This window comes from Perognathus longimembris, chromosome 2 (assembly GCF_023159225.1).
Source record: "Perognathus longimembris pacificus isolate PPM17 chromosome 2, ASM2315922v1, whole genome shotgun sequence".
Taxonomy (NCBI): domain Eukaryota; kingdom Metazoa; phylum Chordata; class Mammalia; order Rodentia; family Heteromyidae; genus Perognathus; species Perognathus longimembris.
In genome coordinates this window covers 137,045,279-137,065,994 of record NC_063162.1, presented here as the reverse complement: position 1 = coordinate 137,065,994, position 20,716 = coordinate 137,045,279, and the positions used below count along the sequence as shown (strand labels likewise).

The 20,716-nt window shown below is 40.7% G+C and overlaps 1 protein-coding gene and 1 pseudogene across 2 annotated transcripts in view; both read right to left on the bottom strand.

The window, feature by feature from the left end:
• Mkln1 (muskelin 1) overlaps positions 1-20,504 on the bottom strand; it is a 250,847-nt gene extending 230,343 nt beyond the window's left edge. The window contains exon 1 of one of the 2 annotated variants that reach the window (XM_048340240.1): positions 20,104-20,504. The gene's annotated coding sequence lies outside the window, so the exon portion shown is untranslated. Of the gene's footprint in view, positions 1-18,277; positions 18,428-20,103 lie in introns of those variants that run through there. The other variant, XM_048340239.1, reaches the window with a different exon arrangement.
• On the bottom strand, positions 12,016-12,189 carry LOC125347480 (annotated as a pseudogene).
• Positions 20,505-20,716: the final 212 nt, after the last annotated feature.

Sequence of the window (20,716 nt, the reverse complement as noted above, 5' to 3'; positions counted from 1 at the left end):
GAGAAGTCAAGACAAGGGGTCAGATTTTGGGCTTGGGCAATAAAGTGAATAGTAATGTCACATGAATACAAGATGATGTTGGTGTGGGGGAGAAGGTGACACATTCAGTCTTGGTTGTGTTTATGATGCTTGACATTCACAGAGAAGCAGTAGGCAGCTGGATCTAGGTGTTTGAAAATACAGGTTTGGAAATCATTACACCAGATAATAGAATTTACAGCAATGAATGAGGGTGTAGAGATGTGTGGACAAAGAAAAAAAGGACCCAGAAGACAATCCAGAAGAACAACAAAGCTCTGAGGATGGGAGAAAAAGGATTCCCAGACACAGCAAGAAGTTGTACCAGACAGACAGAGAGAAACAAGAAGTGTGAACTGTTCCAGAGGACAAGGGAATAGTACATCTCAAGAAGTGTATTATTGCCAGATGCTGGTCGCCCACACTGGTAATCAGACCCACTTAGGAGGCTGAGATCTAAGAATGGAGGTTCAAAGCCAGCCCAGGCAGGAAAGTCCCAGGCCTCTTATTTCCATTTAACCACCAGAAAACCAGAAGTAGAGATGTGGCTCAAAGTGACAGAGTGCTAGCTTTGAGCAAAAAAGCTCAGGGACAGTGCCCAGGCCCAGAGTTCAAGCCCCAAAACCAACGACAACAACAAAAGAAGTATATTATTAGATGGGGTACCTAATAAGCCAGGCTATTCAGGAGACTGAGATGTCCAGATCTCAGTTCAAAGACAGCCAGGGCAGGAAAGTCTTTGGGACTCATCTCCAATTAATCACCATGGCTCAAGTGGCAGAGTCTCAGTTTTGGTGAAAGAGCTAAGGAACAGCACCCAGGCCCTGAATTCAAGGCCAGTACTAACACACACAAAGTACATTATGTTCAATAAAGGAAAATGCTGTTACAAGATAAAGTAACAAAGATTATAGAGTACCCATAGCCCCTAGAAGCCATTTAACTAGTCACACAGAAGTCAGGCCACAGTGCATTAAGGGAAAAATGCATATAGAGAATTTTTTTTAGACATTTGTCTTAAAAGTGGAAGATGTGAAAGACATACCCCCTAGATTTCCTTCCTAATAATGGGAATATTAAAACCTTATGGACTCTCTCTCTCTCTCTCTCTCCCTCTCTCCCTCCCTCCCCCAGTACTGGGGATTGAACTCAGCCTCATGCAAGCACTCTACTGTTTGAGTCATATCCTCTGTCCATGGAGGCTTACTTTAAGTAATCTTTAAGATCTTGACTTATGGAGAAGTCAGAGGGGAGAGGAGTTTGGTCACCTTGGAGTCTAGAAGAAGCAGCTGGCCCCACAGCTGGCCTGGTTGCTATGCAAGCAGGGAGCCAAAATAAGTATATCAGGTGGAAAACAGGACTGTAAGTGTGAGCAATGCAGAAGGTTGGTTCTGGGGAGTAAAGGTATCAAACTCACAATGAATGGACACCAATGGGTCTGTGTGTCAAGACAAGACTGAGAAAGCAGAGATGAGTTGAAGCCACTACATACCACACAGAGGTTAAACCTAATTATTTCCATAGATGAGTTTAGTACCAGATACTATTTGTGATCCTGATTCTTCCCAGGGCACAAAGAAATCCTCCATGATAGGAAACAAAGTTTCTGATAATCATAATTCCTGCAGCTTATTGTCATAGTCCTCTCTCTGCCATCGTGACCCTCTATTCTCAAAGACAGGAATTGCTACTGGGTGCACACAAGTGTCAGTTACAGCTGGTCCAGAAAGGTAAGAAGACATATGTCCAGGTATTACTCGCCCAAGAGCCAGGACTTTAAACAGAGATCTGACAGTTCATTTCAGCCTGAAGTCAACAACAAAACTGTGCTGCTTACTGAGTGAAAACATTGTTTCCAGATGGTAATACTTTCAGGATGCCTAGGTTCTCTAAAACACACACTGTGCCTGCACAGAAATGCTTAACTGCCATTGCTTTGTGATTGAGCACAGAGAAGAGAAAGAACAGTGGTAAATACTATATACAAACCCAATAGTTTTGCTTTGTGCACAGATAGGCTGTACAGTTTTCAGCTTGAGATTTTTTTTTTCTATTTCAAGTCAACCGTCTGCCTGCTAGATATTGTTTAAAGAGGAGTGTTCATCTTGTTTGATGGAACTGAAAGAAAAAAACTAAATATCTCATTTGTGTATAATGCTTGTCTTTCAAGAAGACATTATACTTGTTTGAACTCTCTCATCTAGAGTAACAACACTTTTATAATGTAAATACCAATAAGGACTATTATCATTTTACAGATTAGACAGGAAAGAAACCAAAGGAGGAAGGAATCAGATGATTGGTTTAATGTGACTTCCATTTTAGAAATGTCATAGCTAGCTTTTTATATTTTATAAACAATGAAACCCTGCTTTAGATAAATACATTTATTAAGGTGTACCTTGCCCTTAAATTTTAAAAAGGAAAAATGTATTGCTTAAAAGAAGTAATGGAAACCAAAACACTCAGATCACATTTCTCTCGAAAATCTAAACCAATAAGTTTCCACTGCCTAGCTCTGCTGTTTATCACTTGGTTCTTACCATCTAGGGCCACATATATTACAGGTAGACTGTGTGTATTGTCCCCTTTCCATATGTGATGTGCCACCTCAATTGGATTTGGAAAGTACCATTATATACACAGATTCAAGGTTGTTATCCCATGTAGCCTAGACTTAAATCTTCCTATTTATATTTCCTCTATAGCTGGGATGACAGGTGCATGCCACTACACGTAAGTATTGATTGAGAGGGTTTTATTAATTTTGTTTGGGCTACCCTCAAACCTTAACCCTCAGACCTCTTCCTCTTTATTGGCTAGAATTATAGGCACACGTAATTGTGCTTGTCTTTCAATTTTTTTTCTGCATTCACTCCTTTAGTCACACACTCAAACATGTATGTATCCATTCAAACAAATTGAATGCTCAAAATGTATGGTCCTTATTCCAGATGCAAAGGATAAAGGTGAGTATAAGACAAACCCAGAGACTTCAAGAAACTCACAGCCTGATGAAGGAGCCACATTAAACAATTGTAGTTTGGTGGTGAAGACAGAGCTATGCACAAAAAATGATTTGGTGAACACAGAAAGGGAATCTGTTTCATTTGGGTTGGGAGCAGAAGGAGGTGCTTCCAGAGTGCCCAGGAGAAGATTGGGGTATTCCAGGAACAGGGAACAGTATGTGCCAAGAGCAAATGATGCATTTGGAGAATTAGAGGAAACAGTTCAGTTATTCTGTGGTGTTTTCTGTTCCACAACCTAGGCCCTGATATCCCTATTAACTATACTCTAAAGGGAATTGCATTATCACAGTCATGCAAGGAAAAAAGCACATTTTCTGTGAAATCTTTACCATAGTACCTTCAGAAACTTTGGCTACTTGAGGAATCTCATATGGGGAATAGCTTAAAATCAGAACTTCAGTCTGGTTTACCCAAAGTTATATTCTCCACATTTTATTACTAGCATATCCTAGGAATAAGAGTTAAGAACATTCAAGAAGGCTGTTCATCAAATCTAGATGGCCACTTAGTCTGTCTTGAGTATTTTACTATACAACTTTTATATAACAAACCTTCAAAATACAGCATTTTTAAATGCATTGTGTTTGATGGGTCAGCCTTTTCCTTTTCACCTCTAATTATACAGATATGGTGCTGGCCAGTCCCAAATGCATGAGAATAAACCTTACAGACTTAACAACCCACAAGCTAGCAGATGGATTGTTGGAAATCGTTCCTGACGGTCTTACATCAAGTCCCTGCAAGTCCCTGCTGTGATAGCGCTTTCCAGGAGTACCATAGCAAAGTGCTGCATGAAGGCCCTTGTATGAACTGGGCCAGAAGAAGAAAAGGCAATCACAACACTCAGAACCTTCACTAAATGAATCCTAAAGCCTCCATAATCCCACTCTTAAATTCCCCTGTCACTTAAAAGCTTGCATCCTGAATCACATCCTTTTCTCTACTTGGGAATTTTTAAAGCTACTTTAAGAGTTCACAATAATTTATTTTGGTTTATGATCATTTCATGGAAGATATCACTGTTTCATCTACCCAACCTTTACCCATTCAACAGCATCTCCTTTACTTTGTAAAGTCAATCCAGTCTCTGTTACTCCACTAAAACACATATGAGAAGGTTGAAATGACTTCTGTGATGTAAGATCTGATGGTTCATTCTCAGTCCTCATCTGTGCTCTTAGTAGCCTCTTGGTACTGATGGGCACTGCTGCCTTACTAGAAAATTGAACTTCCTTTCATCATGTTCACTGGCTTTTCTCCTACCTCACTGGCTGTTCCTTCTCAGACTCTTGCTGGATTCTTCCTTATCTCTCATTGTTGGGTTTGTCGCTCTATAATTGCCCATCTAGTCTGTTGGGGGTTTTGATTTTGTTTTTACATTTCTGTTAGCATATGCTGGTTGAACAAGGGAGATTTATTGTGATATTTTCATATATGTGTACAATGTCTCCTGATCAGATTCTCCCCTCTATCACCCTCGTCATTTCCTCTTTCCTTCGTGTGTGTGTGTGTGTGTGTGTGTGTGTGTGTGTGTGTGTGTGTGTCTGTGTGCCAGTACTGGGATTAAACTGAGGGCCATGTACTCTTGTCTAGCCTTTTCTGCTCAAGAGCAGTGCTTTATCACTTAAGCCACATCTCTGCAGCTTTTTGCTGGTTAATTGTAGATAAGAATCTCACCAATTTGGCTGCCTAGGCTGGCTTCACACAGAGATCCTCAGATCTCAGCCTCCTGAGTAGCTAGGATTATAGGCATTCAGCTTCCCCTCCTCCCTTCTTAAAAACTATTTTAGTAGGTTTAACTATTGTATTTTCGTACATGCATATGAAGTACTTGAACCATCTTTACCCTCCATTATCCTCTCTGTTTACCTTCTTCCTCCTAGTGGCACCTACCCGACACAGAGCCTGTTAGGCATTCTTGTCAATCCATTTTCTCTAGAGTATATTAATTCTACAAAGGGGTTTCACAATAATATTTCATACATGTGCATATTATATTTTAATCAGATCAATATCCTCTGTTACTCTCTTTCCATGTACCTCCCATCCTGCTATTATTTAACAGATTTCAGTGAGTTTCTGTATGCCATCTTCATACACAGATGATGTATTTTGAGTCTATTGTTTTTAATACCATGTTTTGGGGGCTGGAGACACAGTTTAGTGTCAAGGCCATGCATGGGTTTGATGCCCAGATCTACAAAAAAAATTACTTCATAAGCTGAAGTGGCTTTTTCTTTGGAAAGTACTTAAGTTTTAGTGGTATAGGGGTGGGGGAAGATGAGTTAACCAGAGGAGCATTTTTATGAAAAAGGAATAGGATGGGAAAAGACACAAAAATGTTTAAAGAAAGATGCAGTGATGACTAAGAAGATGGCTTGCAGCTATATTGTGAAAAAAAATATGATTTACAGCTAAGAAATCTAGAGTTTACATTGACGACAGTAATTATCAGAGGTTCTTAAAGAGGGGAGAGTTGGGATCATTCATTTTTAAGAAATAAAAATAGACTGGGAAGACTGACTCAGGTGGTAGAGAGCCATCTTAGCAAGTGCAAGGTCCTGAGTTCAGGACCAGTATCAGTGATGCCTTGTACCACCAGAAGGAACAAAAGGTTAGTGGCAGCATGAAGGCCCAACTAGAGTAAGGGGAGAACAGAGCCAAAAATGTCAACTAGAAGGCCAATGTGTAGTGGTCTTACTAATGGGATTAAGGTCTGAATCATAGTAGCAAAGGAATAAAAGCAAATGACAAATCCAAGGAAGATTTACAATAGCTGGGGGAGTATAGTTACGGATCATATAGAGTTGTGGGAGTAGAGGAGACAGACAAGTTGAAGTGCAGTGATATTAGGCCAAAGGCAGGAGAGCAAATGCAAAGGGGTTGATAGCTACTGTATATTAAGCTTGAGGTGATTGCAGAATGCCCACTGTGAATGAAGGACAAATCTGTAGGTAGGGGGAGGGGCTTTGATGAATGTACAGGTTTAGCTAAGTCCTCCTAATGGAGGGAAGTTCGTGAGGCCAGGACCCTGAAAAAAAGGATACAGGCAACTTTTTAGAGGAGACCTGGGAGAAAGGACTGGAAAAGAGCCATCAAAAGGTGGCATGGGATATGGCGAGTTCACAAGTAGAGGGAGAAATGACCTTCAAGGAGAAAACAATCAACAGCTCTCCCTCCCTAGGGTCAGATGGTTAACTATAGGTTTAGTAATTAGAAGATAAAATGAGCACACCTTCTGGAGTTAGAAGTCAAGGTGGAGTGAGGCTTCTCTTGGGAGTGTAGCTGTGAAGGGAGCAGGTAATTGGAAGAAGATGAGTCAGGATGGGTGGGAATGGCCTTCTACCCTCACGACAACCACAAGACAACCACTAGAGTTTTTGCCCAGCAACACATCCAATGCACTTCAAAATATATTTGTGAGTACCTGCTATGTCTAAAGTATCAGGGTCAGCATTTCAAGTGCCCAAAAGATTTGCAAGATAGGTTATATTTTAGCTTGTCATTGGCCCAAATTTGTGTCCTTCCAGCCACTGCCCTCTGGAAGAGAAAATTCTTCCATGCAGCAGCCCTGCAGCTAACTGAAAGTGGCTTCAGCCATCTTCAGTTCTCTCACTTGTTCCAATTTTATGAAATAATCCAGTTTTGATGCATGTGTAGGTATGCATTTATCCATGTGTTTTGTTTCCAGCTGGCTGCTTTCCTCCAGATATCCATAACCTAGTCTGTCAAAGTCCCTTTGAAAGTGTAGCACTCAGAATTAGTCTCAGTTGTCCCCATCTGGTATTAGCAGGGTACAGAGCAGTAGGAACATTCTTCCTGGTGCAGGACATGGGCACTCTGGTCACACTGCTTGCTGAGACGGTCAGTGTGTTCAGACAGTTGGACTGCTGACTCATAGTGCTTTACAATCAACTCCCAGCCTGAGAGCTTTGGCACTTGAAATGTTGACAAACTAGGTTTCTCATCTGAGATTTATATAATTGGCCTTTTAAAGCCAATTGCAGGATTTTACATTTTCCCCACTAAATGCTATATTTTCACATTTGGGTTTTTTAGTCAAATAGCAAAAAGAGCAAAGGCTTAGGACCCAGGCAGATCTACATTTGAATTCTGATTTTGTGGAGCAGCCCTGAGACTGAATGTATCATGTGTTCTCTGAATCTCAATTTGCTTATCAGTGAACAATACGGTCTATATTTCAAAGTAGTTCTGAGGCTTACAGGACAGGATAATCCCTAACATAAATTCTCGATAAATCTTGGTATTATGGCTTGCCTTTTTTCTTCTATTCACTCTGCTTTGCATCATTCTTAGAAACATACTGGCATGAGTTGCCACAAAAAGAAAGTTGAATGTAACAGAAGAGGAAAACCAAAGAAGATGTGTTTGTTTAATAGCTTTGAACCCAGATTTTTCTATGATGACATCCCAGCTCTTCTACTTACTAGATATACATTCAGGAAGTTCATAAAGCATTCTAACATTTGGCTTACTCCCTGTAAAATGAGGCAACAATACCTGCTTTTCGAGATGAGAGGACAGATTAACTGAGATAACAGATGGTAAGCTCTTTCTGCACAGAACCTTGCACATGAGAAGACCTCATTGAGAGGTGGTATTATTATTACCAATCTGAACCAATCCACACGTTGGAGTCTAATCACTTCATCTGTTAGTGATACTGTATAATATTGTCCCTGTCCCATTGTATTGTCTACCAGGATCTCATGAAAATCTCTGTTCAGTACGACAAATTGTCACTAATCTTCTGGCCTAATAGCTGTTTCAGTGGGGAAGGCTAGAAGGAGGGGGTGGGGAAGGATAGAAGGAGGGGGTGAGGCAGGAAAAGAAGAAGAGAAAATAGAAGGGCAAGGGATGACTTGAAATCTCTGACCTTCAGCTTCTGCCTAAAGAAAATGCTATTATTACCTACTAGGAGGTCTGAAATGAGGATTGACTTGATGTCGGGAGGAAGGAAGTGAGTAGTTTGTAGGTCCTTCAATGGAACTCTGCTAGCTCTGTTGATACCAACCTTTTCTTGAGTGTTTAAGCTCATCAGTAGGTTCTAGATTTCACTTCTCCACTTTTAAAAATTGAAAAAAATTAACCTGGGTGGTAATCCTATGTCTGGGAACCTGGGTTCAATACATAGCACTAAAAAAAATAAAATAAAAGCAGAAACCATATGTCTTTGTGCCTAGCAAATGATCAAGAACCTTATGATATCTTGCATAGATAAAGATGCAAAAAATAAATATACATACTATATCCAGAACATAAACATGTACAATAATTCTAGACAGCATTTGAGCATTTTGTTAAATACCTTAACATACACAGATAGGAGTGGCAGCAGCACACACTTGTAATCCTAGCACTTGAGAGGCTCAGCCTGGGTTACATAGCCAGATTGCACAGAAAAACAATTGGCAAGATTGCCTAAATCCAAGCATTTCTTTCAGTGATTCCTCACCACACATCTAAGATCATATCTGGAATTTCTTTTTGTATCCCTAGAAGTAGTTTATATGGATCAGAAGCTTTCAGTCTCATTTAAATTTGAATATCTCATCTAAATTTAAATCTTATTTAAATTTATCCATTTATCATTCACCTTGGGCCTCTATTTCATTTTAAATTTTTTCTTTGCCTGCAAGAGTTTATATGTCTATTTAGGAAGATTCCAAGTATAAAGAAGTCATGAAGAAGAAAATTCAGTTCTATCAGGACGTTATCACTGATAATAATTTACTATGTAATTATCCAGTTTTTTCTGAAAAAATTTAAAAATAACCAGTGTTTCTGATTTCACAGCATCTTCTAGAACCAGCTTTTTTTGTATGTATACATTTATTGTAAGAATGTACCACAGTTCATGTAATGATTCTTTTGGGACAGTAAGGATATCTCCAAATAGTTTTAGAATGTTCCACTAAATATGCTCCTACATTAAGTTTCATGATTATCTCTATAAGTTTTTATATTTTGCTCATGAAGACTTTTATCACCCTAAGGTCAAAAATGCCTGTACCACTTGATTTTTTTTCCCCACACATTTCACTTCTCTTGAATGAGTCATTTTCCATGTTTAACTCTTCTTTTTTTTCCTTGTGATACTGGGGTTTGAACTCAGGACTTCGGCTTCTTAGGCAGGCATTCTACCACTTGAGTGATGCCCTTAGCCCTATAATCCATCTGAAATGTAACCCATTTCTTCTTAGCCATATTTGTTTTGCTCTTTTGAATCAGAGAGTATGCTTTTTCACTCTGTTAAATGAAACGTTCGTCTTCAAGACCTCATGCCAAGTTTAGTCAGGTGGTTCACTCTGTAGACAGGACCTGAGAGTTCCCTCTTAATTTCCTTCTTAGGTCCTGGGGACAGCCCCATTCTCAACAGTCTCTCCCCTTGGGGTCCCAATACCTCTGTTACCAAGTTATTTTCACTTCCACAATGAAAACATCTTTGGCTGAGCATTGCTAGCAAAAGTCCTGCCATTCTCTTTGGTGGAACTGACTTAAGTCACATGATTATACCTCAGTCTGTTACTGAGGCCAAAGGATCCCATTCACTGATTGGCTTAGCTTGGGCTACTTGTTCCACCTTTGGAAATAAAAATGAGTCAACATTCCTAGAACTCCTCAACCATCCCACAGGAAGGAGCAGCAGGGAAAGGGCAGCATGTGAGAGGACAACTAAGGTTCTGTCTCTTAAATCAAGGTCATTGTTTTTAATATGAAATAGCAAATATTTTGCTATTCACAAATTTATCTCACCACTATTAATGCTATTGACTCTAGAGATAAAGTCAGAAGAGACACTAAAGTCTGATCATATACAACTGGAAGCAATTCAACAATATATAGAGAACCACAGGAAATTGGTTCTGCCCTGAATTTGTTCTGGTAATGTCTCCAGCTCCTTGCTATCTTCTTTTCTAATTATTAGACTGCTCTTTGTGTGTGTGTGTGTGTGTGTGTGTGTGTGTGTGTGTGTGTGTGTGTATTAAACAGAGTCTTAACTACTTTGCAATGTCTTTTCCTGTTTTGTATTTCCACACCTATACTCTTTAACTCCTTTCTCAAAGGAGCTTTCCAGGAGGGTGAATTGAAGCTAAATGAGTTGGACCTTGGAGAACCAAAGTATTAAGTCCATCAGCTAACTCTGAAGAGGCAGGGCACAGTGGCACATAATGTTACTATGTGCCAAGCACATTTCAAAATATTCTCCTAACGATAAGCCATTATCTATCTGCCCCTGTCTTAGACACAGCAGTTCTTTATTCCTTTTTGCATCCTGCCTGGTGCTGTTTTGGGGCTTGAACTCAGTGTGGAAGTTCCTTAGAAGACAACATAGAGCTCCTCTATGATCCAGCAATCCCACTCCTGGGCATTTACCCAAATGATCACAAACAAGGCCACACTAAAACTACCAGCACAACTGTATTCATTTCAGCATTATTTACCATAGCTAAAATGGAACCAATCCACATGCTCCTCAGTAGATGAATGGATCAAAAAACTGGATACAAATATATATATATATATCACATATATATATACATACATATATAACACACACACACAGTGGAGTTCTATGCTTCCATCAGAAAGAATGACATTGCCCCACTCATAAGGAAATGGAAAGACTTGGAAAAAATTATATTAAGTGAAGTTAATAAGCTAGACCCAAAGAAACATGGGCTCCATGGTTTCCCTCATTTGTAATAATTAGTATATGTCTGGGATAGTCCTTGCAGAGGATCGCAATATCTCAGTAGCTATGTACATATAGCTATGACCATATAAAATGATGGTAATTGAAATGAACTCCAAGATATTGAAACAAGGTTGTTTTTAAATGTACTGTGTGAAGTTATTTCTTTTTTCCTCCACTCCTTTTGTTTATCCCCTATTGTCACTTTGTTAAAAATTTTGGTACCCTGTATCTTGTACATATGTTTGTCTGATTTGGGGAAGGAAAGGGAAATAACAAAATGGTGAGACAAAGGACAAATGGCGAACCAGTGCAACATCAATACAAGAGGAGGGAAAGTGAAAGAAAATAAAGGAGGGGGTAACAATGCTTGACAAGAAATGTACTCATTATTTATGTAACTGTAACCCCTCTGAACAATACCCTTAAAATAAAATAAAAATTACCTAAAACAAAAATGTGGTATGACTCAAATGATGAGTGTTTGCCTAACATGAACTCAAACCAATACTGCCAAAGAGAAAGAAAAAATGTACATGTATGTACATCTAGACAATTTTTACTGAATTTATCAGCTACTATATTTTTCATTTACCTACAGCTTTTCAATGATCTATTATCTTACTCCATAACACATAGTAAGTAATGTACTGTGCAAGAAGTAGAACATTAATAGAAATTTATAGAATGAAATAACGTTAAAAAACAGAATTGATAAAGCCCAGCGCCTGTAATCTTAGCTTCTCAGAAAGCTGAGATCTGAGGATCATGGTTCACAGCCAGCTCAGACAGGAAATTCTGTAATACTCTTTTTCTCCAATTAACCATCAAAAAGCCAAAAGTGGGGCTGTGGTTAAAGTGATAGAGCACTAGCCTTGAGCAAGAAAGCTCAGGGACAGCGCCCAGACCCTGAGTTCAAGCCACAGGACCAGCACACCCCCCCCCCCACACACACACACGATGGTACTACTATTTTCTCTCTCGGTTCATGTGTTTACAAAGTCAACTAGGTAGAATTCTTGTTTGCCCTATGAAAACAGCCAAGTTGCTAACTAGTTGGGGACATAAACTGAGAAATACATCCTAATGTGAATTTGCCATTTTGAAAACATCATTGACAGAACCTACACAAACCTACATGGGATAGCAGCAGAGACAGAAGAGCCTAAAACATTGTTAGTGATTAAACTAAATAAGGATGTCATCTTTTTAAGATTGTTTAAACTACATTTATTATTTTACTCCGAAAAATGAAACTCAAGATCACTTTTTCTTTTTTTGTAGTGTCCCACTAGCACATATAATGTAGTCAAGTTTACCACTTGGCGGAAATCACAGAAATCAGCAAATCTCTAATGCAATGGATGAGCATTACCCCAGGAAAACCACCTTTGTGATCCTGGTATCTTCATTGCCAGTAAGTATGAGAACATTTTTTGTTTGTTTGCTTTGTTGATTTTGGAGACAAGATCTTATTTTGTAGCTCAGGTTAACGGTGAGCTTGCTATGTAGCCATGCTGACCTCAAACTGGTGGTCTTCATGCCTCTACAGTATCTCATGACACTGGGATTACAATCATGTACCACTTCACTTTACCCTGTGTAAGGACACACTTGTTTTATAGATTTTCACATCCTCAGACTGAAGCTACCCCTTTTCTCTGGCAATGGTCTGTTCTGATGGCAATATTTTTCTGCAGACACAGTAACAGACTGAGAAGTATATAGTATATCTTAACAGGTTAAAAATCTTTTCTCTACCCAGTTACCTTTTCCTTAGATGGGAAACTGGGGCTGGGCATCCCAGAAGTGGCTGTAATGTCTTACAGAACTGTGATGGCACCATGGATGCCATCAACTGCATCAGGATGAGGTGATGGATAGGGAGAACAAATTGTTCTTTTTCTCATCACCACCTAAGTAAAGATAAAAATGACTCTCTTTGACCAGACACAGATATTACTTATCAAATTGGTTTGGGAGGTACTTTATATCACTCGCTTCTTGTGAACTCAAGAGCAAAACAAAAGTCCAGCAACCTAAGCTTCCTATAAGCAAGTTAGGGTTCAAAAAATGTCAAATAAATATACATCCAATCATCCATTTATTTATTTGATTTTTTTACACAGAGCCTCACTATTAGCCCAGGCTGGCCTCACACTCAGATTCATTCTAGATCTGCCTGTCAAGTGCTGGGATTACAGTTGTGCACTATAGTACCTGGCTCTATTTTATCTATTTATTTGTGATCCAAACAGATTTTTATGTCTGCTTTAAAAAAACTGTCTCTCTAATGAAAATTTACTGAACAATTATTATGTGTGAGGCATGCAGCAAGCTCCAGAGATGCAAAAATAAATAAAAGAATCCAACTCTGAAGGTGTTTAGTGAGTATGAGAGGGGCGAGTTATAATGATCTTTTTTTGACCTTTTTGCAGTGCTTAACAAGTTGGTCCTTTCATTCTTCTCTTAGTAAGTATCTTTGGCCCCAATGTCTCCTAGTTTTATGTTTTTGATGAATGATTCTGTCTCCATTGCCAATTCTATTTTCCATTCGGGTTTAGTCCTGGTTCTACTTTTCTTTTGACCCTACCTACCCTCTGTCTCTGGAGTAGCTGAGATTACACAACTGTGCCACCACACCCAGCTGATCTTTCTTCCATGGGTATGCTATCATCTTCACCAGGCAATCATCTCTCACACAACCACTGAAATACCCTTTCTACTGGTGTCGCCACAAATATTCTTTCCCTGTTCTATTTAGTCTTCCCACAGATGGTTTCAGACTAAAAAGTATAATTCATCTTTCAAAGAAGAAATGCAATGCCAGGTAGCAAAACAGATGTGTTGTTCTTTGTCTCAATTTTTTAAACCTAGTTATTATGAAGTTATTTTCCCACCAATACACCTGGAAGTACCTCACAAATTTTACCAACCGCCTACCTTTCATATGTAGAGCTCTACTGCAACTTATTTAACCACTTCTCCATTTACGGTTGTTTTCAGTCTCTAATGACTATATGCTTTAGTGAGGGTCCTAAAAGAGTCATCCTTCCATATATGTGTGAGTCTATCTCTTTGGTAAATTATGTAAAAGTCGAGTTGCTAGGTCAAAGGCTTCGTATATTTAAAATGTGTTAAGAACTGCCAACTTGCCCTTCACAAAGGTTGTACCAACTTTCCCTCCCACTTCCTGTGTAGAAACATGCCTACTTCCCCATCTGTCCAGTCAAGTATTCTGTTAAACTTCAGGATTTTTGTCAACTTGCTATATAGATAATACCTCTCATTGCAGTGGTGATGTGCATGTTTCTTGTGGAGAGAAAAGGTGAGCACTATGATTTGTGTTTTATGATGGGTTATCTAAGTCAATTAGCTGTGCTTTGGATAATAACGACAAGTGTGGAAGCAGAAAAGTCATTTAAACTATTATTGCAGCACAGAAGAGTATCTTAGATTACAATGGTAGCAGTGGAGACAGACAGGTTTTGGAGATAGATTTGAACTGAATTCTTTATGATTAGACACACAAACTGGGTAAAGAGAGGAATCAAGAATGCCTATATGCTCTTTAGCTTGAGCCATGGATAGGTAGTAATGCTATTTAGTTTAAAAAATAGTAAAAGAATCCAAATTTTTTATTCCTTTTCCCCTTATATATTTTTAACTTCACAGACTATGAATTTAAATATTTTCTTACCAAAAATATGCATTTATTTCCTTCCTTCCTACTTATCTCCACTCCTTTTTTTTTTTTTTTTTTGCTAGTCCTAGGAGCTTGTACTCAGGCCTAGGCACTGTCTCTGAGCTTTTTTGCTCAATTTTGGCATTTTGGTGATTAATTGGAAATAAGAGTTTCCTTCTCCACCTGGCTTCAAATTGCAATCCTCAGATCTCAGCCTCCTGAGTAGCTAGGATTATAGGCATGTGCCACTAGGGCTGGCTCTTCTACTTCTTCTCTCAAAGAACTTCCTCTGGCTACTTCCTCTGTTGTCTTCTCTTCAAATCACTGCCATCTGATTTCAGTTTTCCCTTTACCAATATCTTTATTAGCAAATAAACCAGTGGTCTCCTTGGGCTTTAAATTCTGCTTTCTTGACTTTCAGCTAGAACTTAATATTATTGATATTAATTCCTTTGGCTTTTCTGGTCCTCCTGACTCTGTGGATAATCTTCCCCTGTATCTTTCTTCCCTCAAGTTTTAAAATGTGGCATTTACATAGGATTCCGTAATAGGTTCTCCTCTGTTTCTTCCTGTATATCTTCTCAGTGACTTTATCTACATCTATGAACTCTCATTTATTCAGATGACTCCAGCATGGATCTCATTCCTAAGTTGCAGATCTATTTAATTATGTAGTAGACTGCTTCACTCTGACATCTCATGGACACTTGAAACTCAACATGTTTATATGTAAACTGATTACCTTCTTTTTCTTCCTGATTTTCCCATCATGATGAATAATATACCCATGCTCCCATTTACCTAAGCCATACATTTCTTTCCGTTTCTCAATCCTTCAAATACAATTAATAATCAAATCCAGTTGTTTTAAGTATTTATTAAATACTTCCCTTCCTGCTCTTTCTAGTTCTGCTATCTTAGAAGTCTGTCTACCTTTATAATGCTCCATCTCTTAACTCGTCTCCCTGCTTAACAGTGTTACTAATAAATTCTCTGAACTGGAGTGATCTTTCTAAAGTGGACATTTAATACCTTAAAAATCACCAGGTTTGCTGGTGGCTCATGTCTGTAACACTATCTACTCAGGAGGCTGAGATCTGAGGATCATGGTTCAAAGCCAGCTTGGGCAGGAAAAGCGTGAGACTCTTATGTCCAGTTAATCACTAGGATGCTGGAAGTGGAGCTGTGGCTCAAAGTGGTAGAGCAATAGCCTTGAGCAAAAGAGCCCAGGGACAGTATCCAGGCCCTGAGTTCAAACCCCATGACTCACAAAAAAAAAAAATCAATGGTTTTCCATTGGCTTTTGGATAAGTTCAAACTTCTTAGACAAAACCTTTCATAATGTAAGACCATGTTAATTTTTCTGGATATAGCTAGCTTTCAGGACTTCTGCCATGCATTCATACAAAGTATTTGTGGAGAACTTTCTACTTGCTGGGCACTGTCTTTTATGCTGAGTCCTATGATACACCATTTAATTCAAGATCTTTACTACTACAATATTATCTTTGCCTAGAATACCTTCCCTTTCACTTTCCCACCTATCTGGCTGGCTTCTTCTCATCCTTCCCTACTTGTTTCAAGACCTTTCTTCTTGGTTAGGTTATCTCCTATGAGCTTGCATGTAAATAGCACCTCATTGTTCTGTGACCAACTGTGTACACATTGGTTCTTCATTATAAGATCCTGTAGGGCAGAGACTATTGTTTTGTATGACCATGATCTAGCACAGCGCAAAATCAAAATACAGCTAAAATTGAAGTTATATAATGAGTTCAGTGTAAGCACAGGAAGTTGTAAATGCAAGAAAACTTAAGAAATTGTTAGGCCAGGACTTACTTTATTCTTAGTGCTGAGGAATGAACCCAAGGCTTGCCTAGCCACTGAAGTATATTCCTAGCCCTGTTTTTCCTATCTAAACCCACTTATTTAAATAGTCTTACCTTTATGCTATTGCCTTTGTGATATCTTTGTTATAAAGAAAGAACTGGGGGAGGAGGGCAAGGTTGCCTGGTTCTAGGACATTGAGGCACTGGCCAGAGACTTTCAGTACACCAAGTAGTGTGTTATCTATTATAGCATGGTCTTGTAATCCCACCTTGTGCTACCAGTGCCACAGTGCTAGCCCAAGCTTATATGCACTTCCTGGGCCTGGATTCCTTTCGGTTCTATGCCTTAATTTAGTCAAAACAATTCCTCCAGCTTCAGTGTATAGTGTGTGTGTGTGTGTGTGTGTGTGTGTATGTGTGTGTGTTATGAGCATGCATACACACTTCATTTTAGAAATGTCATACTTAAATTTTTTTCTCTACTTGAGTTTGTTTTAATTCCAATGCTGAAGAATGATGATTCTAGGGGAAAAGAAATAAAGATTATGGGTTTTTCTAGGCTTTATTTTTCAAGAACAGTTTTCTGAAATGGCTACTAAAGTTGACTGACAGTCTCCTTACTCCTGAAATGATGATGTTTTCCATGGGAATTAGCATTTAATTGGTGGTAGTTTGCTTTCAGTGGAAAGCAAGATTTCTTTGAAGACAACCAGTGTGATAATATTTTACCAGCTAGCTCTGAGACCAAATATAAACGAGTTCTGAGAAACAGGAAGTGAACCTGACTGGTCTAGTCATGAGTGTCCCTGTTCATGACGCAAATACAGAAATCAAATTTGGAAAACAAGGTATGTGGGTGCGAGGGAATCGATAATTCAGGATGCTACAACAGAACCAAGAAAGCCTTTAACTAAATGCCATTCATTTTAATAACCTTCCAAGCAGTTTGATTTCCACAGAACCCACTGGTGATTAGAGCTGGATGAGTTTGAGTTCCCTAGCAACCATATGTGCTTTTGAGACAGTCATTAGCCTTTCAGTTAATCCCTTCAACCCTTTACTTTTAACTGTATGACTGACATTAAAAAAGAAAAGCATGTTTCAGAAGTGCTTTTTGAAATGTCTGGGAAAGGAATGACAAGGAATAATTAATAATAACTGTCCTGAGAATTATACACAGGTGAAAGAAGTAATGTCTTAGAGATGCCCAGTCTGTATCTGCATTTCAGGGAATTCTAGGTTTCTGAATCCAATCCCCTTTGGGCAAAGGGCAAAGGAGGTGAAATTGTTCTCTGAGTTTCAGTCAGTCTCCTCATGCACCTAGGAGCAGTAGTGAAGCATCTGTCAGAAGCATAGCCCTGAAGATAGGGTGTGCAATTTGGGTGGTGGACAGGCTGACTGGGGTTGAGTAAAAAGGAATGTAACACATTTTCTTCCTCCTTTAAGTCCAATAAAGTTCCATCCCAGGTTGAAGGAGCTTTGGGCTAGGAGGGTAGTGAGGGTGAAGCTCTTTTGCCTATTGATTGTTTAATTGCACCAGAGGCTGTTTGTCCAGGGCCCTTGGCCAAGAGCATTATTTTCATAGGTAAAGTGAGGTTGGGCAGGTTTCCCACCCCCTTCCCTAGTTTTGAATAGGGCAACCCAGAAAGCTCAGCAAGGCTGGAGGAATATGGGGTCTTTTGGATTCTGCAAGTCAGGGGTACCCTAAAACACCCTGACTGATGTAGGATGCTGCTCCAGTTCTAAACACTGTTTCCAGCTCAATCCAGAGTGGGGATACAGGACTCCATACTGTGCAGCCTGGGCCAACTGCAGGGTGTTACTGGAATAATAATTATTGCTGCATCTGGTTGGGTCCCTAATTATGGCCTGAGTCCCTTTCAGCTGAACTCTGGGTTCCTTCAGTTGGGCCAGTGTGGCTCCTGATGCTCCTGCCTCCCCCACCCCACCCCCCTGCTCGCTCCCTTCCCATGGCGACCACCTGTGCCGCCCCACTTACCCTCTGCCCCGAAGGGAGGGCCCCCGGGGTAGCAGAGCCCTCCCAGCTCCTGGGTGGCTCTGGGGGAGCTCGATGTTTGCCTCAGCCCTTCTCTACCGGAGGATCAGGTTCCTCCCCTCCTCCCCCTGGAGCTCTGGCCGCTACGGCTGCCGCCGCCGCCGCCGCTGCTGCCGCTGCCGCCGCCTGCTAGCATGACACAGCAGAACCGCAAATGCTGCAGCAAGTCCAAACCGTACACCCAGGAAGCTTCTCAACCCGAGATCGGGAGGGGCGCAAGGGGCGAGCTAGGGATCCCGGCCCAGGCCAGTGGCGGTCCCTTGGGGGGTTGGGGGGGGTCACACTTTCCTTCCCAGCCCAGGGGCACGGGGGAAAAATGAAGCTCCAGCAGACTAGGCCAAGCCGTGGAGGAATGCTGGGGGTTTGACCGCAGAAGGGAGGGGGACCCCAGTAAAGGGCAGGCTATTTCAAGTAAAGAAGGTAAAAGCTCCTGAAGTCGAGGGCCTGACCTGGAGAATTTTAAAGGAGCTCCAAGAGAGGTAAGAAGAAAAGAGTCTGTGAGAAGACACCAGGAAGAGGGGATGAGGGCTCTGCCTAAGGGAAAAGATTAGGAGCAAGTATTTGGGGAGGCCAGAGCGGAACTCAGACCCAGGCTGAAAAGGGAGACCAGAACTGAAAAGAGGAAAGGGAGATAAAGGATTAGGCATGAGATTGGAAAGTAAAAATTTGGGGGGCTTACAGAATCAGGAGAATTGTAATTATTTATCGTGGCTGATAAGTTGGAAAAGAGATAGTCAAGGAAAGGCCGCAAGAAAGCATAAAGTCCCATCCTACTCTGGAGTTCTTTGGAAATTTCTCTATAATTCTGCCTAGTCCAGTCTTCCTTAGATAAATGGAAAGGCATGAACCAAAACTAAGCAACAGCAATCTAGTATAGATTTACAGGATAAAATCTACATGCCCTATAAAAAAAACCTTGAAGACAGAACATTAGAATTTAAAGTAGAAACCCCTGTAGGGGTTGTGAATCAGTAATACTGGAAATACTCAATGGAGTTACAGGTTCAGCACATCATAGAACTTCTAAGTCTTTCAAAGTTGTTTGTTAAATATTCCAGTTAAATGCTAGAAATGAGGACAAAATTAGTGGCTCAAAATATAAAAATGCACATGCTCCTCTACATAAATAGACACATATGCATAATTTCTTGTGCCTAGCAGGTACAGTATGATTTAAAGGATAAGAATGCTTTTCTAATGACTATTTCCTGCCAAATACAACGCACTTTGCATTAGTCTTCTTGTCATCATTTGAGAGTGTGGTCAAAGGAATGCAAAAACTGCCACTTTGGTATTGTTTCTACCTTGCAGGTCCTATCTTCATACCTCACTTCCTGACACAAACAACTTTTTACTGTTGTCAGCAACAAAACCCTAATATAGCTTCGGAAGAGAGGGGGGAAAAAAACTGCATTGCATTTGCCTCCTGTGAGCATCCTCAACAGTTACCAGAGGAATGTCATTCCAGAAAGCTTTAAAATTGGTGAGAGTAATTATCAAATGCTTCATTGTTTTTGTTATTGTTCGGGCATTTCACTTCTCCCAACGATCTGCAACTGACTCGCAGAGGGACAGATCCAATTATTCTTTTTGACTTTGTAAAATTTAATCTGGTCTGACAGAAAACTCATTGCTCTTGGGGGAAATAAAGTAGGAGCCATGAAATGTCATTTTAACAGAGCGTGGGTTTTGTGACTGTGGGAAAGGATTTAAGGACGCTCCTTCTGTTCAGCTGGCTATGTAATGAGCCACCGGCTCCACGCACTCACCGACGCCACAGCTCCCGGATGCTGTGGCTCCCTTATCTGGGCTTGTGCAGCGCCAGCAGCCCCTCCGGGATGCTGCGAGGGGCTCCTGGTGGGTGGTGGTACAAGCGCCGAGGCCTCCGCCAGTCCCGCTGCTGTTGTTGCTGCTGCAGTCACGTGGGAGCCCCTTTAAGTTTCCATAGAGAGGCCTCTCCGGTGTCACATGATGGACATGATATAATGAAACAACATTGTGGAGAGGAAAGCATTAGGAGAGCCCACGGCTACGAAAACAAGTGAGTGAGAAGAGGTGGGAGGAAGAGAAACTACGCCACCTCCCCTGCAGCCGAGCGCACGCAGCAGCCTGGCGTGACAAGTGGGCGACATGAGGGGGGGGGAGGGCAGGGAACGGGGGTCCTCAACCCCGGCCTGGAGACCCTGCCGCCCCCCCCCCCCCCTGCACGGACAACTTTTAGCCGGCAGCCCTGGCCAGCCCAGCACCTGTCTCCGAAGTCTCGTGATGATCGAAGGGAAATTCTGGAAGAATCTACGTGCGCATCATTTTCTCCTCTCGCCGGGCTGCGAAGGAACCAGAAAAGGGGACCTCCGCAGCCTGAGCTCAGCCGAACCCGGAGGT